The 7,104-nt window shown below is 39.7% G+C and overlaps 1 pseudogene; it reads right to left on the reverse strand.

The window, feature by feature from the left end:
* Nucleotides 1–5,486: 5,486 nt before the first annotated feature.
* Nucleotides 5,487–6,055, reverse strand: LOC103587863 (annotated as a pseudogene).
* Nucleotides 6,056–7,104: the final 1,049 nt, after the last annotated feature.

Consider the following 7,104-nt stretch of genomic DNA (forward strand, 5'->3'; position numbering starts at 1 on the left):
TTTTCATCCCCCCCCCAATTCCATATTCATTGACATTAGTGTACTACATATGTACATGACTAGTTGTTCCAGCACCATTTCTATTCTTTCCCCAGCGACTAGCAACATTATTCATCACAAATCAAATTTTTATATCTATGTGGATGTGTTTTTGATCGCTCTGTTGTGTTTCATTGGTCTAATGGTCTATCCCTGCACAAATTGTTAAAGCAGCCTCTGTTATTCTGTTATCTTCCTTATGAGTATTTGTTGGTTTTTTGTTTTTTTTTTCCTTTTTGTCTTTTTTGTGTCCGGCAACAGACCGCAACCCTCAGTGTCGCGCCCGTACCGGACCGGGACCGGCAACAGGATCGCAACCCTTGGTGCTGCGCCCGCCCCTCGCTCAGCCAGCGAGTGGGAACCGGTCTGTATGTGGGATCTGAACCCTCGGTGGGAGCGCCGCCACGCTCCCAAGTGGCGCACTGTAGCAGTGCGCCACCGGGCCGGCCCAAAATGGAATTGTTTTCTTTTTTTTTTTTTTTTTCCTTTTTGTCTTTTTTCGAATCTTCCTTATGAGTATTTGGATTACTACTGGCCCTTTGTCTTCCATATAAATTTTGGAAATAACTTGTCAAGGTCCACAGAAATCCCAGTTGGAATCTTACCAAAAATTATGTTAAGCCTATGGGCCAGTTGAGGAAAATTAACTATTTGTAATATTGACTCTCTGTTCCATAAAGATGGTATTATTCTCCATTTACTTAGGTTTTAAGAATGTTTTAAATAAAAATTTGTTTTTTCTTAATTTTTTGTTACACTTATCTCTAGATGTCTTACATTTTTGTTGTAGTTTTTATATTCCTTGTATCCTTATTTTTTAATTCTACTGAAAATGTTCTTTAAAAAAAATTTTTTTTCCTACCACTTGTTTTTAGTATGTTGCATATTGTTTTCATGACCAACGACCTTCCCAAAATCTATCCATGGAATCTTCTTGATTTTCTCTCTAGGTAATTATATCCTTATTAAATAATAACAGTTTTGTTTCCTTTTTTATCTAATAATTTTTATTTCTTTTTTTGCATAAATGTGTTGGTGAGGACCACCAGCACAAAAATGAGAAGACGTGGTCTTAGCAGGCACCCCTGTCTCATTCCCAAGCTTAGAGAGAATTCATTTGACCTTTCAGTATGTTTGCTACAGTTTTGTAAATACCCTTTATACTTTAAAAATTCTTCTCTGTTTCTCCTTTGCCAAGAGTTTTTTCATAAATGGATGTTGAATTTTATCAAATGCTTTCCTTGCATCAAGACAAATGATCATGGGCTAGCTGGTTAGCTCACTTGGGAGAGCATGGCACTAATAACATCAAGGTCAAGGGTTTGGATTCCCTTACGTGGTCAGCCACCAAAAAAAAAAAAAAATAGATGATCATGTTGATTCTTATTTGAATCTGTTTGTGTGGTAAATTACTTTACCATGTTTTGTCAAATCAAAGATTCCATCAATTGTAAAACACAATAAGAAAGGAAAAAATAGCTCTCATTGAATATTCCAACATAAGATATGTTTAAGAAAAGAAAATGGAAATCTTAGGATTGATAAAAATAAAGTAATTTACTTTCTAAGGCTAAAACTTCCACGCATTCCTGAGATTGAATACAGATTTATTGTGATGTATCCAACTATGTTAATACCCTTGGCCCTAAACTTGCTAATATTCTTCCATGTTCATCAATGACATTGATTGTTATTTTTATTTTCGCACTTCACTGTCAGATTGTAGCAATAAACTCTATTCATATTCTATGTAAAATTGAAATTCAAAGAAAAACTGAATGTTTAGAAAAACTCATCAATAAAACCTCTAGACTTGGTGCTTTATTTGTGAAGAGTTTTGACTTGATCAAATTTGTTTAAAGATTAAAGGACCATGATTTATATATCTTCTTGAGCCTGTTTGTGAAGTTATTTTTTTCTAGGAATATGTCTCTTCATCAAAAATTTCAAATTTAGGGCCGGCCCGGTGGCGCACTCCTACAGTGTGCCGCTTGGGAAGCGCGGTGGCGCTCCCGCCGAGGGTTCGGATCCCACATACAGACTGGCCGCTCACTGGCTGAGCGAGGTGCGGGAACAACACCGAGGGTTGCGATCTCATTGCCGGTCCCGGTCTGGTACGGGCGCGACACTGAGGGTTGCGATCCGTTGCCGGTCATGAAAAAAGACAAAAAAGGAAAAAAAAAATTTCAAATTTATTGGCATAAAGTTACTCAAATTTTCTCAATATTTTAAAATCAATACTTGGGTATGACTTCTCTTTGATTACTCATATTGTTTATTTATGCCATCTCTCGTTTTTTCTTTGAGCAAACTTGCCTAAGGTATCAATTTTATTACTCTTTTTGAATCTCAACTTAGAGCTTTGTTTATTCTATGGTATGCTTGTTTTCTTCGTTCCTACTGTTACCTTTCTTATTTCCTTCCTTCTTTCTTTCTCTTTCATTTGGAAGCTTAGCTTATTAATTATCTGCTTTTTTTTTTTTCTAAAACAAACAAGGAAGGTAATACTTGCATTTTCTCCTATTCTGTGTCTTAGCTGAACACAAGTTTCTATACATAGTTTGTTTTCACGAAGTTCTGATTTATGTTCTAATCTCTATTATGATTTCTGCTTTGATTCCTGAGTGATGCCTCTTAGTGTTGGGTTTTTACTATTCATCTTTATTCGTTTTATTCTGAATGTGCACATGAGGTCATCTGAATCACAGATTTCTTATTACCTCACAGACACTGAGTGCCTCTTCCCCTTTTACCCAGCCTTACCTCTAGGACTAGGCAATGAGAGTCCATGGGACTTTTTCCTATACAAGTGAGTGGTGTCAAGGGAAAAAAAAAAGAACAAAAATTAGACTCAGGTACAGAAAGACTTTATTTGCAAAAACTATTACAATAGTGCTATGGTCTGAATTTTTGTGTCCACCCAGAATTCACGTGTTGAAGTCCTACTCCCCAAGTGTCTGATGGTGGAGCAAAGGCAAAATGCCCACTAAACAGAGATGGTATCTTGAGACCAAAAAATGAAACAGGCACCTCCGTGCAGTAAGACAAAGAATTCTAATTGAGAGGGTAGTTTACTTACAGCATAATGGATTGAGCTGATGACAACCCAGGAGGGTAAGCAAAATTTCTCCATGCCACCTCCTGGTTGAGTGCAAGTTTGTATAGGCAGTTCATACAAAGCAGTGGAAAAAGCCAAGTAGCAATTATTAAGAGAACAAATTAATGTCACTACTTATGACACTGATCATTGTCTTTGGTGGTTTTATGATGCAAGAGGCCAGACTGGCTGTTATCACAACAGTATTTAATCATTAGGTCCCTTCTCTATAGTCAGCAAGCCATTTCTACCTACTGCTCTAACTACCTTACCCCTAACTACTGTATGACTTCTGTGGCAGGGTTCACAAGAAGGACATAGCAAGTGGTAAGGGCTTTCAAGATGGAGTGAGTTATATTCACAGTCTGACACCAAGGTGGTGGTCTTAGGATGAGGGTCCTTTGAGAGGTGATTAGGTCATGGAAATAAAGCCCTCAGGAATGGGATTAATACCATTATAAAAGAGGCCCAAGAGATAACCCCTCACCTCTTTCACCACATGAGGACACAGTGAGAAGACACCATTTATGAACCAGAAAATGGGCCCTCACCAGACACCAAATCTGCCGGGGACTTGATTTTTGATTTTCCAGTCTCCAGAAGTGCGAGAAATACATTCCTGTTGTTTAAAAGGTACCCAATTTATGGTATTTTGTTATAGCAGCCCAAATGGACTAAGACAAATAGGGAGAGAGGGACTATTACAATAGAGTCAGGGAAACTACTGCAACAGGGAGAATGCTCTGACCATAAGACCTGCAGGCATCTCAAAGATCAGGCAGAAAAGGGCTTCTACCTTATAGGGAGGAGTAAACAAGTCTAGAAAAAACTGGTGTGGGGAGTGAGATGAACAGATGACATGATGGGACAGTTGATCAGGGAGTGTCTTTCTTTGTGGCCAATCAATCTTCGTGAGGGGTTGTTAAGGAGGGACTATTTCACATTCCAATACCTGCTCTGGCTGAGGGTGGATGGAAGTTCAGGGACCTATAGAGAAGGAAGAAGCATAAATCTGGGTCAAGTCAAGTTAGGGAGCATTTTGTTCAGATTAGTATAGGGGGACAAACCACTCAACTAATTATTTATGAACCAAAGAATGGGACTGGAAGGGTCTGGATCTGGCTTTGTCATAGGTAAACAAAGGGGTTATCCACAGGTCCGGTGGTTCTTTGCAGTAAGCCATTTCCTGGAATGCAATAGGATGGAAGGATTTCTTAACTGTCACTGTTTTCCAGGAGCACAGGGTTCAAGCAAAGGTTAACATTGTGGTCGGTGGTCAGGCACCCCATGAGCAGGAGACAGGGAGACAAGTTGGGGAGCATTTTACACATCACACTACTACCTTTCCACATTTCTTATGTGCTGAATGGGACTATCCTCTCTGGCAATTGTGTGCAGGAGAATGCAAGTATACAGGATGCTGATTCCAGTAATACACTTGAAGTAGAAGCCATGATCACAGTGCATCAGACCCACCTGAAAACCCTAGCCACAAAGTTCCCTCACTGGTTACCTTGCTCAGACCCCAAGCTGAATTTGGGGGCCCCTTCTCCCCACTGTAGCAGTTGTGATAGAAACTTGAGCATCTTCATACAACAAGGCCATGAAGGTTTCATTCCCTTTTTCCTGAAGTTTCCAGAAAATCCCAACAGGGCATAGAGCCTGTGATCCTTCAGGACTAGAAAGGCCGTGGTCTCAGTCTAAGGACTTTTCTCCTTAAAATGACTTAACATGGATAAATGGGGAGGGAGGGATCAGGGGGCACAAGGCATGGACATCCATTGTTTTCAGTCCTCGCAAATCTGTGTACCAGGCAGGATGATCATCATTGCCAATACATCTATTTTGGGGTTGAGAACCCCCTAATCCAATAGCCATATCCACCCTGTTTTCCAAGTGGGGCCAAAGAGGGTGAGCTCCTTGGTTGACTGAGACTTAACTGACACCACAACAACCTTTTAAAAACTTTTTTACAGGATCCACTTTTACACATGGCATTTGCTGACCTATTGTCAGGTGACATACGTCATTCCTAACTCATTTAAAAGTTTATTATAAATAACTACTTTATGGCATTTATTGATATAAAAGATTATTCTTTAGTTTATTAATGTATCATCCATTCTTGGCTAATGTATTTACCATTCTTGTTTTCTTGATACGAAGGCTACTTGGTCATAATATATAATTCTTCTAATAAAACTCATGGTTTGATATGGTAACACTTGTTTTTCTTTTTCTTTTTTTTTTTCTCTCCATGAATAGGTCTTTTATTCCATCATTAAAATTCACAAGCATGTCTTGGGAATCATCCTGTTGCTTGTTTCTGTAGCTGGACAACTCATAGCTCTTATTCGTCAGCCTGCTAAACTGTTGTTCCTTTTTCAGAGACACAGATATCATCCCCAAATTTTCTGATATCCTTATTTTTAACTGTTGTGGCTTGCTGGATCAAAGCAGCTGAATTTGAAACAAGTTCAATGTCATTTCCTTCAAGGATTAACTCATTTTTCTGGGCTTGAGAGAGTGAACAAGCAACACCTGGCCTCATTCAACCCCTGCAGATGTGTTTTTCACCACAGAAATTTCGGGTTTCAACAAGAGACCCATTCTCCTGAATAATGATATTGACGGGGAAGTGAGCACACACAGACCTCATCTTGTAAGGGAAGCCCAACATAACACTCTTGATCACGTTCTGTACATGACTACTGATAGTGCGAGCAGTAGCCAGTGCCTTTCTATTTCCCCACCATTTGTCAACCCGGAGCCTCTTCTTTTTCTTTCTAAGGAGACTGATGTGATTGTAGTCCCTCCACAGGGTTCCTCTGGGGCCCTTCACTATAACTGTGCATCCTTCAGAGTGATGTCAACATTTTTTGGAATGTGGACAGTCTGATCGCTGAGAGTGGACTTCATGCTCGCAGTAGGTGTGACAAAGAGCTGATATGGTAATACTTTCTTTATACTTTTTAATCTATATTCATAAGTGAGATTGATGTATTACATTTTTTGTGCAATAGTCACAATACTGAATGAATGAAGAAGCTATCTTTTTCTATCCTCTTAAGTAGTTCTTAAAAATAGGAATTTATCTGTGCTTTGGTGGTAAGCTAGACCCCACCAGTAAAACTATATGCTATTTAGTGGATCTTTGTTAACTGTGAGTTTTTTCTATGATTTAATTAATTCAGCAAATATTTGACTGTCTATTATGTGTCAAGCACTGTTTTAGGTGCTGTTAGTACAGCAGAGAAAAGAAAAAGATAAAAAATCCTCTCCATACTCTCGCAGTGCAGAAAGACAGACAATAAGCACATAGAGATTATCATGTGATAATGAAAAGAAGGGAAACGGATATGGAGGGTGGGATCAGGAGGTTGTATTCTTAGGCAATGAATAGTCTCTATGAAGTTAAATTTGCATAAGATCTCAAGGAGGTGAGGAAATGGGTCATGGAGTGATTTGGGAGACAAGCATCCAAGGGGAGAGAATATCCAGGGCAAAGGCCTTGAGTGTGTCTGGTCTGATAACTGCAGGTGGAGATTAGCCAACTAAGGGGGAAACAGGAGATGAGAGCAGCAAGGTAACAAGGCGCTAGGACATCATAGGCCATTTTAAGAACGTTGGCTGTTACTCTGAAGGAAATGAATAGCCATTTGAGTTTTAAGCACAGGATCATTCAACTGCGCTGTTAAGAGTCCTATCTAAAGCTTTTGTCCTGTGATCTCTCTACTGAGACCTGGTCATTGATCAACATGAGTTGAACATCAAGGCCTTTGAAGTTCAAAGCAGACTAACTTGGAATAAAAGTTGGTGTGAGAGGGCCGGCCCGTGGCTCACTCGGGAGAGTGTGGTGCTGATAACACCAAGGCCCTGGGTTCGGATCCCATATAGGGATGGCTGGTTCGCTCACTGGCTGAGCGTGGTGCTGACAACACCAAGTCAAGGGTTAAGATCCCCTTACC

Source organism: Galeopterus variegatus, unplaced genomic scaffold (assembly GCF_000696425.1).
Source record: "Galeopterus variegatus unplaced genomic scaffold, G_variegatus-3.0.2 Scaffold496, whole genome shotgun sequence".
Classification (NCBI taxonomy): Eukaryota; Metazoa; Chordata; class Mammalia; order Dermoptera; family Cynocephalidae; genus Galeopterus; species Galeopterus variegatus.